We start from the raw sequence: 15368 nt of genomic DNA on the forward strand, positions 1-15368 counted from the left end.
GCCCCAGCATCCACCCAGGGGCACGAGACCCTTGTCCCCGTTTAGATAAAGGAATGCGTTGGAAGATGTAAGTAGAATTGTCCAATCCAAATGCGGCTTCTTGTCTAACAAAGACCTTTAAACAAATAGTGATTTCTCCCCCCTCTATTCCCGGTGCCATTTGCTCAGTGGAAGCCATCTCCTCTGGTGGAGACTGCCTCTGTAAAAATGAGTGTAATTGAAAGAACAGGGCCCCAGCCAAGCAAAGACACGGAAGCTAATGTTACTTGAAATGAAGAGCATTTAGGGCACAACTTCCACAACGACGCCCCCAGGCAACGATGCCAGAGAGGATGCTGGTGTAATAAGACCCAGTACTAGGAGGAGAGGGGAGGGCAAGCCTTGCCAAGAGCTTCCCCAGGGAGAAAACAAAGCCTGTGCCTCTTTTTTTAAAGGAGTGGATCCAGACACTTGGGAGTTTTGTGCAACCAGGGGTCACCTCTGTAAGAGAACATTCTGGCACCAATGCACAAGCTTTGTCATAAGGCCTGTGAGCCAACTCTTTGCTTGGCCATCATTTTCTTTGCCTGGTCCAAGCAGGGTTAGTAGTGGCACCTTGTCTTGCCTCCAACCATGACTGCCTATGTTTTCAATGCCAGACCTCACCACTGCAGCCCCCAGGCATCCCCTGCCTCCTGCCCACACTGAGTCCCACTCGGCCCAACATCTAGGGTCCTTCCCATAACTGGGTGGTCCACTCCCCTGATGGCAGGGAATCAGATATGCAGCCAGTTGGTCACTATTCTAACTGGTTCCAGAGACTGCTTCATGAGCTCTCTGCCCTCTCCTCTCTTTTCCTGATACTTATCATGACTTTAGGTTTTCACTAGCATCTCCCTCTCCCTCCAAGGTTTATCACAGGGTGAGTCCATTGGACTATAATGTCTGAATGAGTAAGTTTTGAGAGATGGGATGGAGGAAATGCCTGAAAGCCCCAGCTTTACCCCATGGTCTTTGTGGTCTCATCTAAATGTTGACTCCAATATTCCTCCAGCCGTAACACTTTGTAACTCTGTTCTTAGGCCTAATTACAAAGCATCCAGCCCTTGACTTTGTCCCTTCTTTGATCGGATCATAGGGCATAGTGCAGTGCAGAGTCCAGAAAGATGATTTGGATGTGCTAACTGCTCCTAACATAAATGGAGGGCATTGATTACACTAATAAGCTATTAGGTGGAGTGAGATCAATTGTGTCAGCTTAAATTTAACCTGTTTCCTGGGATTGTGGGGCATTAACTATAACTGCGTACTTGTATTTGTTAGTGCTCCTTCTATGAAAAAATCTATAAACCTAATCCAACTGGCAAAGAAAGTTTTTTGCTAATAAGGTTGCTAATAGAGTTTAGGCTAAGGTTTAAATAACTAACATTGAATGCAGAAAAGAAACATTTTAATTATTTAATAGGGCATGAAAAGGAATTCCAAAGTATTTCTACAGAAGCAATCCCAATGGGTATAATTTTGGTCCCCAAATTTTATTCTTATTCTTTGAAGATGATGGCCTGAACTTCTTATTTCATTGGATTAAAGGAATTAAAATTCTCAGGGGGAGTGGCAGGAGGATGTGCTAATTTAGAGACCAGCAGGGGAGGTTTTATCCTAGCACTGGGAGGCCTTTAGGGGAGATGAGATGTCCCAAGGAAGAGATGGAAGTATTGAGATGTCGAAAATACGACTGCTTGGGTCCATATAAATAATCATTATAATTTGCATCCCAGTAGTTTTTTATAATTGATGGTGTACTTTCCCATATTTCTTCTCATCGGTTACTCAGCAGTACCCTCTGGAAGTGAAAGCAGGTGTTTTTATACTTGTTTTACAGGCAAGGAAGCTGGGGCTCAGAAAAATTATGAGTTACATATATTGTAAGCACAAATGCTACTCAGTTCTGTTCCAGGGCGTATGCCTGCCATGTTACACTTTGAATTCTGGCCCTGGTGCCATTCCTTCCAGAAAGGCAGCCAGAAAATGGGACAAGGCAAGCTCCAGGGGCTCTCAAGATCTGGAACTGTTATTTAGAATCTCAGCACATGGGTATGCTACACTCAGCTCATTCATGCTTAAATGAAGATGCCCCGTAAGTGGAGAAGGATGTTGGGCCAAGCCTGGGGAAGAAGAGTTTGGCTGGAGCAGGGCACATATGCCTCACTAATTTCTGGATACTGCTACAGCACGATGCTTCACTATAACCACAGTCCCCATTGCCCTTGGATTTGGGCTCTTCCAGGTCTGGTGTTGATAAAGTTCTGGCTTGTGCATTGGCATGGCAAGCCCTTAATTCAGCTGGCTTCCCCCACGCGGCTCGTGGCCATCTCAGAGGAGGTACTCTTTGAACCCCAGGGTTCACCTCCAGCCTTCCCCATCAGGAGGGGGCATGTCGCTAGAAGGTGCACGTGACCTCTCTTGAGGTTTCCAAGTTTAGAAGCAGAGTTTTCTCTTTCTGAGTACATTATGCTCGCTGCTGGCCAAAGAAATCTTTAAGAAAGTTAATTTCTAAGTTACAGAGTCCTTTAGATATCAAGGAATTTTTCAAAATATTTTTGATAGGTTCAAGTAAATTCTATGTTGAGTTGAATGTTCTGGAATGTATACCCAAATTCATAAATTCTAAAGTGCTTGAAAAACATGCCTTGTGTTTCTGTTGCAGCTTCAGTGTAGGAAAAACTTACTTGAGGTCTGTCCTTCCTGCATACCCAATGCTACAGTTTTCACTCTGTCCAGGGAAGAAGAGCAATCAGTGAGGTATTCCAAATCATGTTTTCATCTGCCTGTCACCATCCACCTAAAACTAGCAGTGAGTAAACTCTAGACCAGTCAGCTGGGATGTCCATTAAAGCAAAGTTTGAGTCTAGGAAAAAGAGAACTAAAAAGTGTTTGTGAATAGAAAAGAGAGATAGTTATTAGAAATGACTTAGCTGATAATCTTCAAACCTAGGCTTTCAACCCCCTTTACATACGCCCTTTAGTAATTCACTAAAGAAAGTTTGGAATTGGAAAATCAAACACACGAAAGGTCAGAGGCTTACAGTTTGGAGATTATGTTGTTTTATGTGAAGCATTCCTTTAAAATTCATATCCATGTGAAAATTATTTTGTCTCAAAGTATATTTTTATGTAGGATAATCATGATTGCAGGAAATTTAGTAATATCTTTAATTTGGAGCAAAATCCATATGATCTCTAACCTCAAAAGATGGGTTCCCATTTTGAAATATCAGTGAATGCTTCTGTGGGCAAATTGGGCCAGCCCATGGTTTATTACAGACGTGTGTCTGACTCTTTGTGCCACCAGATTCCTTATTGTTATTCTGGTAACTCTTCAGGAAAATGCTGGCTACTTGGCACAATTATATAGCCAGCCCTGAATGCCAGTCAGGGTGGCTAACTATTAAATTCAATTTAGGTTATTTTTAAAAGATGTGAAGCTCCATAACCTGTAGATGGCCATCCAAGGTCTGTCTTGATCTGGCCCCTTTTCAACCTTATTTTTGGCACTTTGCCTTCTCTACTCTACTCTGTAGCCACATGGAACATTCTGGCAGCCCCTGCCAATTTCATGCCCTTTTCTGCCTTTTGGCCTCTGTTCCAGCTTTTGGGCCCTGCCTCCTGTCTGCAGTTCCTCTTCCCTCCCCTACGCTCTCTTTCATCTGAAGATACAGCTCACATCACTTCCGCTGTTAGGCCGCCCCTAATTTCCTAATAGAAACGAGTCATTCTGTCCTCTCTGACTCACTGGTCTATTCCTACTTGTTTCTACTTACTTGTCTCTGGTTCCTCATGAACCATGAGCTTCAGGAAGACAGTGACTGGTGAAGGCATCTCTTCATTTGCTTTTCTGTTTTTTGTTTTGATATCTGAGGAAGTGCATTCAGATAAATCCAACAAGTCCAGGGATGTGGACTAGGATGATCCCAGGATGCAGGATCCAGGTGGGATGGGCTAGAAAGCTGATTTCAATTTAATCCAAGACTTGAAAAGGTAGGGATGTGACTAAGTGATCAAGACTGTGGTCTTCAAGCTCCTGGAAGCTCTCAAGTATCCTGGAGGAAATCTGGGGCCCAAAGACTTGACAAAAGTGAAAACCAAAGAGTTAAACCTGGGAAACAGTGAAGGTGACAAGTGGAAGTGCAGGCTGGAAGAGGGTAATTTGGTTGATTTGGTCCTGTGATGAATTTTCTACCTGCAGCTATGTCTACTCAATCAGGTGCAAGCTTGGGTCTCTCGGTATGATAACAGGTGCTTCTTGGCATCTGTTTGGGCTTACAGTGACTTGTTTTTGACTTCCATGGGTGTGTTTTGAAGATAGGCTTTGTAATTCATTCATTCATTCATTCATTCATCCATTCATTCATTCATTCATTCATACAAGGTCACCAGGCTGTATGGGAGAGATGGAGAAGATCTAGATGGTGCCTTGTGCTTATGGAGTGCATAGTCTTGTGGTTGAGACTGACAGGGCAACAGATGGTGTGATAGGATGCCATGGGGCACAGAGGAAGTGCCCTGATCCACTCTGGGGTGGTTGGGGCTCAGCAAAGACTTCCAGAAGTGATGAAGCTTAAGCTGAGTCTTAAAGATCAAGGAGGACCAGGGGTAAATGGAAACTCTGTGGGACAAGGGCACGTGGGAAAGGTGGCCCATGGGAAGACGCAGGGCAGAGGGGCTGAGCCAGTCAGGGAGCCTGCACACAGCTGAGTTCACCTGGCTCGTGAGCTGCCTCTGCAGCAGGGGTGGGGACTGAGGAGGAGGCGAAGGCAGGGCCACTAGCACGGGGGGCTGGGCAGCCAGGCTGTGGGGCTCAAGGTTTTCTTGTTGGCACCAAGGAACCAGGAAAGGCCTTGGAACAGGGCCATCGGGGTGTGATGTGTGTTTGCCAAAGAGCCTCCCGACATCCACATTGTGGCGGAAGAGCCTCCCTGTGTAGAGGGTAAGTAGCTGGGCTCACGCTGACCTGCTTCCCAGTTACAACGTGTGATGTTGATCGCCTGGCACGCTGACGACGGGCAGGCTCAATCCGACTTGCAGAGATCTCCAAATATGCAGCTGTTGGGGTCCAAGCCTGCCTGAAGGCAAGACAGGAACTGGCTTAGGAACCCCAGAACAGAGTGCAGAAGCAGAAACCACCAGCTTCTGGTGAGTGTTTCCTGAGCAGAGGTCGGCTTAGGGCTTATCTGAGCAACTGTGTCTGTGCCTGGAGTAAGTTGATGTGGGAAGGCTTTTCTGAATAAAGACCTTTTTCTCCTTTTCCATCCAAGCTAGGGCCTTTGACTCCGTGTGCCATTGATCCCCAGCTGGAGAGAGCCATGTAACGCGTCACTTCCAGGCAGAGGACCTTGGACCTCTGTGTGACAGGAGGAACTTTCTTGCAGGTTGAGCCAATTGAGAACGGAAAAAACTGCTTCATGATGTGACTTCCACCTGGGGTTTTTGAGGCAGCACTGACTGATGCACAGAGAACCAAAATATATGTGTGATGCATAGACATAGTGAGGAAAAATGCACGGGACACACTTTTAAGTGGCAGCAGAGAATTTCACAGTTTAGATTTAATGAATAATTACTCTAAATTTCTATTTTTGCTATTTTACAAACATTGAATGTTGCTAAAACTCTCGTCCAAATATGGATTTTAGATTATATGACAAATTGTACATTATTTTACATGTACTTGTTCAAATGGTATGACTATTTATATGTTTCTAGAATGAAATTGCTGGGTCAAAGAATAGGCATAATTTAAAATTTGATAGAGTAACCAAATATCTCTGCCAAATTGGTATCCGTTTTCATTCCAATCAACATGGTTTGAAAATGTCCATTTCCCAACACTCTTGCCTTTTGCATTTTTAAGATTTTTGCCAATCAGGCAGGAAAGAATTTTATGTGCACTTTCCATTTTCATTCCCCTGATTAATAGTGCAACTTTGAATGGGTTTATTGGCTATTTGTATTTATTCTTCTTGAATTGACTGTTCATAACTTTTGAACATTTTTTTTCCATCCCTGTGTCTATAAAGAGTTCTTACCACTTACTGAGATATGAATGTGGTAAAACAACGTATTGAGAAAATAACCATTTAACTTTTCTCACCTACAGGTGCTCCAACAGGAAATGAAAGGTATTTCCTCAAGTGCGTCCCCACACTCAGCCCACCTTCCTCCAGACAGGCTGCCAGGCTTTGCTCCCAGTGTCCGGGATGCCCCTAACCCCACGGCTGGGAGGGGCTTCAGGGCCCAGTGCGGAGAGCACGCCAGGTGTGGGAGCCCTCGCTACACACCTGGCCCACTGAGGCAATTCTGCTGGATTTGTCCGATGGGCCAGGTGGTCAAAGGTTTGATAGAAAAGTACAACTTGAAGAGGGGAGGGACAGCAGGTGCAGGCCCACCAGTGGTGGGAACCCAGGCAGGGGAGAAAGCGTTGCTCTGGGGTGGACGGCCTGAGAAAGGGAGGACTGCGTGCAGGCCTGAGCCCTGGGCACTGGGGCCTGGCAGCCTGGGTGTGGCCCAGCAGGAGGGAGTCAGCCCGACTGGCCTTTGTCCCTGGAGTGGACCCTGCAGGACTGAGCAAGGGACCAGGTTGAGCAAGAGCCACGTCCCTGGGCAAGAGCCGGGCCCTTTTCTGAGGATGGCTTCACACAGGATACAAGTAGCAGGGAGGAAGAGAGAGGAAGGGAATGGTGCTGGATGCCCCGCAAGGCTTGGTGGAAGAAAAGTAAAGATGTACTTGTTTGGAATGAGACACACAGAGTACGTGACACTGGAAGGGCAACAGAGCTTGGTGGAGACGAGAAAGGACCCTAGGATCAGATTGCCTGTGGTTGAGTTCCGGTCCCTCATCCTACTTATTGTGGGATCTAGAGCCATTACTTTACCTCTCTGCCTCTTGGTTTCCCATCTGTACAATGGAGACCATCACTGCTGACCTCATGGCACTCTGCTTAGCTAATTTTTTAAAAAGACAAAAAAGTCCCTGTAGAAAGAGACTGTGCCTGTGATTAATGTCATTTTGACATACTGTAAATATTTTCTCCATATTTTAAACTTTGTTTATAGCGAATTGTGCCATCAAGAAGTAGTAGCAGTACTGGTTGTTATTTTTGATTGGATAAAATATCTTGGTCTCGGATTTTATGACTTTTTGGATTTTGCACCCTTTGTAGGAAGGCTCTTCCATCTCTCAGCAGAGACCAGTCTTCCCTGCTTTCTTCTAATGCTCTTTTTGTTTTTATTTTTTAGAGCAGTTTCATGTTTAGTAGTCTGGTAGGTTTGTTACAATTAGTAAACCACTACTGGTACAGTTTTATCAACTAAAGTCCACAGGTTTACATTAGGGTGTACAGTTCTCTGTTTTTAGCCAATGCATAATGTTGTGTATCCACCATTACAGTGTCTTACAGAATAGTTTCACTGCCCAAAAAATGCCCTGTTCATTTCTTCCCCTGTTCACTCCTTCTCCTGAACCACCGAATCCCTGGCAACCATTGATATTTTTACTGTCTCTACAGTTTTGCCTTTTCTAGAATGCCACTGTCTTTGTCTGCCAGAGTAGTCGTGACAAACACCACATGGTGGGTTGGCTATGACCACAAGCATTTGTGGTTCATGGGGTGGAGGCTAGAAGTCCAAGATCCAGCTGCCGTCAGGGCCGTGCCTTCTCCTGGCATAGGTAGCGTTCTGGCAGTGCCAGTCTTCTGCCATACACCTGCCTCTCTCGCTCCTCTCTGCTGTCTTCCAATTTCTGGCTTCTATTGACTGACTGCATCCCCATCAAATAGATTAAGACCCCCCTGATACAGTTTGGCCACACCTTAACTAAGGAGAACATCTCCAAAGGTCCTATTTGCAAGTGGGTCACACACAGGAATGTGCAGTAGTTCCTGAACATGCCTTTCGTGGGAGACATGGTTCCGTCCCTAACAGCCATGCATTTGGAACCACACAGAATGACGTTTTTCCAGATGACCTTCTTTCACTTTCCACTATGCTGGGAAGGCTCCTCCACGGCTCTTTATAGCTTCACAGCTCATTTCTCTCCATGGCTGTAATATTCCATTGCAGAGGCACCACCGTTTGCTTATCCATTCACCTGCTGAAGGACATCTTGGATGCTTCCAGTTTGGGGCACTGATGAATGGAACTGCTAGAAACATTTGCGTGTAGGTTTTTGTGTGGACCTAAGTTTTCAACTGCGTTGGGTAAATGCCTTGAGTGCTATCGCTGGATGGTATGATAAGCTTGGCTTCACTTGTTTCTTCTCCTGTTTGTGATCTCTCACATGCCTTTTCCTCTGCCAGAAACTCCATCCTGCATTTGACTCCGAAGGCCCTCTCTGAGCATCTCGCTTCATAAGCTGCCCCATTCTTCTCTCTAACAGAGAAGTGTCAGTGTCCTCTCTAGCACTTCTCACAATTGTAGTAGCATCATTAATGCCTTCCCTGTTGCCTAGTTCCCTGCTGTAAGGACCATTGTGTCAGGCCCTATGGCTATTTCATTCACACATGTCCCCATGAGCCTAGCAAGGCCTTGGCACATAGATGTTCAAGAAACATTTCAAGAGTGAATGAAGGAACCGTGTACAATTTATTTTGGGATATGTTATGAAGAAGCCGTTTAATTATGTTCTCCAAATGTAACTTCATTTTTTGTACTAAGGCTTCTATCCTCCATTGGTTTGAAATGCCCACTTTATTATCCATTTTATGCACAGATACACTTGGGACCAGTTCTGAACTCTCCTTTCTCTTCCTTGCTCCATGCATCTCTTCCTGGGTGAGACGGTGCTGTTTTAATTATTGTAGCTGTATAGCCTTGTTTATGAAATCTGTAGGGCCGGTTCCCCCTCCCATTTTTCATAATATAATTTTTTTCTTTGTCCCTTCCTGAACATTTTCTTTTCTGATGAATTTTAGTGTTATCTTGTCAAGTTCCATAAAATATTTCACTGGGATTTCGATTGAGATTTCATTACTTTTGCAGATTAAATCGGAGCGCCTTGCTATCTTCGCTCCACTCAGCCTTCTCAGGCAGGGCCTCCCAGGTCTCTCCGTTTACTCATGCCTTTTCCTTTTTTTTTTTAAACAATCTAGACAGCTTGAGCGCTGAAAACTAGAGTTTATGTAAAAAAACCTAGTTTATGTAGAAAACTAGTTTAGTTTATGTAGAAAACCAGAGTGTTTTCTACCTAAAAGTTTTAGACCTTTGATGTTGGTTCTTTCCTAGATTTTTTAAATGTAATTTTTGACTGTGTGAATGGGAATTTATTCTTCTCTCATTTAAAGCCTGAAATTTAATAATCTCTCATCTGCCCAGGTTCTCAGAGCCAGGAGAGGCTGGTGTGCAATCTGAGTCTGTCTGATGCGAGCACAGCCTCACCCTGCTTGACTGTGCTGCCAGGTAAGAAAGACTGTGACAGGCAGGTCTTAGTAGAACTTAGTAGAACTTAGTATCAGCACGGGGACTGCGCAGGCTTCAGCGATTTCCAGAATTGGAATGGATCTGAAAACTCATCAAGGGCAACCTCACTGGCCAGGGCTTGCAGCCCGTTGTAGAATCTGTCAAGGGATTGTGCAGTCACTGCACACACTCCTCTAAAAACGGGGTTCACCACCTGGCAGAGCAGTCGAGCGAATCTTTGGATGCCTCCTGAGCTTGCATGAAACCCCTCAGCTCTCCACTCCTTTTCAGGAGATATCTTTACTCCCTGTATGTGTACCTTACAGTTGGCCTTGGTGCAATGCACTCACTCTTTCTCCAAAGGTTTTAAGGGGAATGAGGACAGGGGTGGTTTCTCCTCTGACCCACTGAATCCCCAGGGCTGAGCTTCACACTCCACCTGGAGAAAGTTCTCAACACATAATTGTTGAATGAGTTGATGAGTTGCCTCCATTGACTGACACAAGTCTTTCCCACATCCTCATGGTGCCTTCTCAGGTCTTAAGATGACTTGTTCTTGGCCACCCCTGAGCTGGCTGACAAGACGCAGTTCAAGCAGTGGTCCTCTGAAGCAGGGATTGGAGAACACCTTTGCCTGGTCCATCATCCAGTTTGCCAACGCCCCTGTTACAGTTGTCCTGGCTCACCCCAGTACACCAGCTCTCATCCTTGCGGGCCAGGAACTGTAGCACCCAACCTTCCGTCACATTCTCCCCCATGCTTCTCTGACCATCACAATGTTTTTAGGTTTTTCTACTATGTGATTCCTGGCCCCAAAGTAGTATTCGTTTTACTTTATTCCAATTGATGTTCTAAATATCACTAACCTTGTACTATTAAACTATGGCCAGTGACTTCTCTGCCCAAGTTTGACAGGGAGTCCAACTGGTTAGGAAATGTGTTTTTGGCTGGGTGCTCGCCCTGGGACGTGAGCATTGACTGGAGCTGGCTGGTCAGGCCACTGTGGTGGGGCTGAAATGAGAGATGGCAACGGAACAACGGGGGCCAGAGGAGGTGGGCCGCTGCCTCTGACATCCCAGGACAAAGCAAACATTGTGCAGGGGTCAGGCGCGGTGACTGAAGGGGCTGGGATGAACAGTGGGAACCAGAGGGAGAGGGGCAGAGGAGGGACCCGAGGGGCTGGGCTGACATCCTGTGTGGTGGGAGGGCTCTGAGACCACGGAACTGAGAGCGGAGCACCAAGAGGGGACAGAGAGAGAGAGAGAGACCCCCGATAGAAGCCATTCAAAGAGGCAGGTGCCAGGTGAGGCAGAAGGAGACAGGCAAGTTAGGGAGAGGAGGGGAACACAGCGGAAGAAGGGTGAGATCTAAAGGCAGAGGAGAACACAAGCCTGGAAAGAAGTGGCGTGAGTAAAAGGAGCCCAAGGAGCGAGCAGGGCTATGCAGAGGAGAGGGAATGGGGCGGAGGAACTGGCAGGAAGCGGGTGCGGCATGGGCAGCGGGCATCATTGGGCAGCAGGCTGCCCGTGAATTTGCCCTGCCTTTCTGATCTCTAGCTCTCGCACTGAGCACCCGGGGAATGCGACCCAGGCCCTGGGGGAGAGGCGGGGCGGTCTTTTGGTCTGCAGAAAATGGGCAGGGCCAGTTGCAAGGAGCTCTGCAACCACAGAGAAGCGAACACATCTGCAGGGAAAGGGAAGCAGGCTTCTATTAGAGTCTGCAGGGCAGGCAGGTCTGTGATGTTACCTGGAGGTTAGCTGAAGATGCACTGGAGGAGCGCTGTGCGCCCTGCCCCTTATCTGTGCCCAGGGCGCCCGTCCCAGCAGGCCAGAGGGTGGGACCTGCTCCTGCTCACGAAGGGTCCCAGGCCCCGGTGGATGCGCAGGCAGTGCGACACATAGCATGGCTCATGCTGTGCTCGGCCAAGCTTCCAAGCATAAGGAACTGGCGTGGACCACCTGGGTCCCAGCTTGCCGGGGAGGGGCTTACTGCAGCCAGTGACAAGGTCTTATACAGGAAGGGGCGGGAGAGGCCTCTGCTTTGGATGGGATGCTGTAAGGACAGAGAGGGGAAGTGTTTCCAGGTAAGCAGGGGCTGGAGTTGAGCACAAAGATGACGGCGTGCTGCCCCAGGGAAAGGACAAATAGGCCAGGCGCCCACTGGAAGAGCATCTCGTCCATCTGGGACAGGGCTGGGCGATCAGGGGGGCTTCCCAGGGGAGGTGACGCCTGAACTCATTCTATGAACCTCTTTTCATGAGGTCCCTGCCCCTTGACAAGCTAGTCCCCAAACCACCCTGCTCATCCATCGGGCCACCATCCTTTATCCCAGGGGTATGTCGGTAACAGGACAGCAACGGTAATAAGTTGGGTTAGGTACTGAGCACGCCGGACCCGACAGGCACCGCCCCGCGTGTTTTACATTTTTGCACACAGGGTCTTTAATGCCCTGGTCGGTCCCAGCTCAACGTGTGTGTGTGTCTGTGTGTGTGTGTGCAAACACCAATGCCTTCATTTGATCCAGGGAGCAAAGAGTTAACTGAATCGTCCAACTGCCCTGTGGATTATTTGATTGAAGGGGAAGGGAGGGGCAGCTCCCTGAACCAGCACCGGTTTTCCTGGACTTGAAGTTTCCTCTTGACCAAGACAGCGTGCCTGCACCAGCCCCGTGTTCATCTCCTTTAAATCTCAGGCTCGCAGAGCTGTCTGTGGATTAAACAAGATGAGGTGGGAAAGCGCAGGCCTCGTGCCCAGCTGAAGGGGTCTCCGTTAGTCCACTTGCCTTTGCTGCCTTCCAGGTCTCCTCCCTACTCTGGCCGTGGTGGAGGCTTTTCCCACGTAGGGCTTCATTTTCAACTACTTGAAAAGTTTTCTCGTGGCACACGTGAGGGCGTCTTGTATGTTACATGGGGTGTTGTAGACTCCAGCCCCAGGTCTGTGATTTGGTTGCCGGGAGCAACACACTCCAGCTCTCTGGGTCCCCTCCCTCGTCTGTGAAAACAGCAGGCTGAAGCTGCCTGCCCCCTAATGTGATTTCTTTTTTTAAATGTTTATTTATTTATTTATCTCTCTCCCCTTCCCCCCCACCCCGGTTGTCTGTTCTCTGTGTCCATTTGCTGCTGCTTCTTTGTCTGCTTCTGTTGTCAGCGGCACGGGAATCTGTGTTTCTTGTTGTTGCGTCATCTTGTTGTGTCAGCTCTCCGTGTGTGCAGCCCCCTTCCTGAGCAGGCTGCACTTTCTTCGGCTCTGGGCGGCTCTCCTTACGGGGCGCACTCCTTGCGCGTGGGGCTCCCCTATGTGGGGACACCCCTGCGTGGCACAGCACTCTTTGTGCGTATCAGCACTGTGCATGGGCCAGCTCCACACGGGTCAAGGAGGCCCAGGGTTTGAAACGTGGACCTCCCGTGTGGTAGACGGACGCCCTAACCGCTGGGCCAAGTCCTTTTCCCCAATTATGATTTTGAGGTTGACTTCTGGACCGGAAGGTGGACAAGCTTTGGTTGTGGAGAGGGAGGGGCATCTTGGAGGCAGGTCCTGCCCCCTGGAGAGCAGCTTCTGAGAAGGCCCCAAATGTGTGTGGGAGGAGGAGCAACGCCTCTGAGTCCGAGGAGCTGCCCCGCTCAGTGCTTCTTGGCACAGCAGGAGTCGTTCCTTCTCTCTTTCTCTCCCTGGGCTTGGCATTTTTCTCACATTTCCAACACAACCCAGGAAGACTGACCGAGGCTCGTGAGAGCAGCTGATGAACGTTCCCCACGGCTCAGACCCCCAGCCTGGATTCAGCTGACCGTGGAGGCCGCAGAAGACGGGGTCCTGCCGGGGCCCCCGAGCCAGGGGCGTGCTCACCGCCGGCGTCAGGGGATGCTGCGGCGAGGAGCGGCGCGGCTGTGAAAACCAGCACGTGGAATCGCGCGTGGCCACCGCTCTCCCCACCCGTTAACCAAGTCAGGTCCCCCACACCTCAGGGAAAGAAGGCCTCGGATGATGGCTCCTGGAATATGGGCTCCATTAACCCTCGGATGGAAGTTGCTAAAGCAAAATTAGAAAACATCGAAGCAAAATTGTCCTTTTTTTGTTTTTCCAATGAAAAGTCATCTTCGAGTTCAAGGTTTAGAGCAGCTGGGATGAGGGGGGAACAGAAAGAGAGGGCGCGCACCTGCCCTCAGCCTCCCAGCGCTGCTGTGCTCCGGCTGCGTTGATTCCAGCTCTAAGACAGATGTGCATCTTAGAACTTGGAGCCCTCTCTCTTGCCCCAAGGGCAGGTTGAATAGAGAAGGTGACTTGGAACACTGAAGTTCACCCGCTTATGATACTTGACCCCAACCAACTCCACTGAGGGTGAAAATGGCTGCTATTTCTTCTAATTTATTTATTTATTTTTTTTATTTTTTATTTTTTTTAAGATTTATTTATTTATTTAATTTCCCCCCCTCCCCTGGTTGTCTGTTCTTGGTGTGTCTATTTGCTGCGTCTTGTTTCTTTGTCCGCTTCTGTTGTCGTCAGCGGCACGGGAAGTGTGGGCGGCGCCATTCCTGGGCAGGCTGCTCCCTCCTTCGCGCTGGGCGGCTCTCCTTATGGGTGCACTCCTTGCGCGTGGGGCTCCCCTACGCGGGGGACACCCTTGTGTGGCACGGCACTCCTTGCGCGCATCAGCACTGCGCATGGGCCAGCTCCACACGGGTCAAGGAGGCCCGGGGCTTGAACCGCGGGCCTCCCATGTGGTAGACGGACGCCCTAACCACTGGGCCAAAGTCCGTTTCCCTAATTTATTTTTTAATTGAAGTGTTTTACTGAGATGACTGCAGATTCGTAAGCCATTGTAAGGAGCAATTCAGAGAGATCCCAGGTACACTTCACTCCATCTCCCTTGTGGTAACATTTTACACAACTATAGTACAGTGTCGTAACCGGGGTATTGGCACGGACAGAGTCCACCCAGCCCATTCATTTTGAGATAAACTTATTTCCCTGTGTTTTTAGTTCAATATGATTTTCTCCCAAGTATGGGTTCACATATCCACCTCCGCAGTCAAGATACTGAGCAATTCCATCGCCACCAGACTCTCTCAGGCTGACTTTTTCATAATCATAACCACCTCCCTTCTGCCCTTGCCTGCCATCCCCATCCTTAAACCCTGGCACTCACTTATCTGTTTTCCATCTCTGTAATTTTGCCACTTCAAGAACGTCATATAATTGGAATCGTACAGTATGTAATATTTTGGGAATGGCTCCTCTTTTCACTCAACACAATTCCCTTGAGATTTAGCCAAGTTGCCACATGTATCTTGGTTGGTTCCTCTTGCTGTGGGTTGTATTTTGTGGTATGGATGCATCGCAGTTTGTTTAAGCACTCATCCACTGAAGGACAGCTGTTCCACCCCCCTCCCCCCCGTTTATTGCTTTTATAAGTAAAACTGATATGAGCATTCATGTATAGGTCTTCGTATGAACATAAGTTTTCATTTCCAATTGATTTTTGCATCAATGTTCGCAAGACTGGGGAGGAAGTAGAATCTGGCATATGGATTTAAGGCCAAGCTCTGCCGCTGACCAGCTGACTGGTCAAAGGTTAAGTATTTGGACCCTTTTGAGTCTGTTTCCTCATTCGAAAAATGGGGCTAATCAATCTCTCTTTAAAATTGTTTGTGGATGGAATTAGAGAGTATGTGCAAAAATGTTCTCACAAGCACTAAAAAAATGTGTGTAAACATCACTTTGTGTTTCTAAATATATCCAGTTTAATTTGCTTTTGCCCAGCAAAAGAGAAGTTCTGACAAAATGTATTATCACAAAACGTCGCACACAAGCATCTAAGAGAACCAGCTGGAAAGTGCCTCAATAAGCAAAGAATAAATTTCCATGAGTGAGGCTTTCCTTGTAATATGGTACATGGCCAAGGCTAGAGGTGGCATCTAAGAAAGTTTCCCATTGGGTGGT

Source organism: Dasypus novemcinctus, chromosome 3, assembly GCF_030445035.2.
Source record: "Dasypus novemcinctus isolate mDasNov1 chromosome 3, mDasNov1.1.hap2, whole genome shotgun sequence".
NCBI classification, from domain to species: Eukaryota; Metazoa; Chordata; class Mammalia; order Cingulata; family Dasypodidae; genus Dasypus; species Dasypus novemcinctus.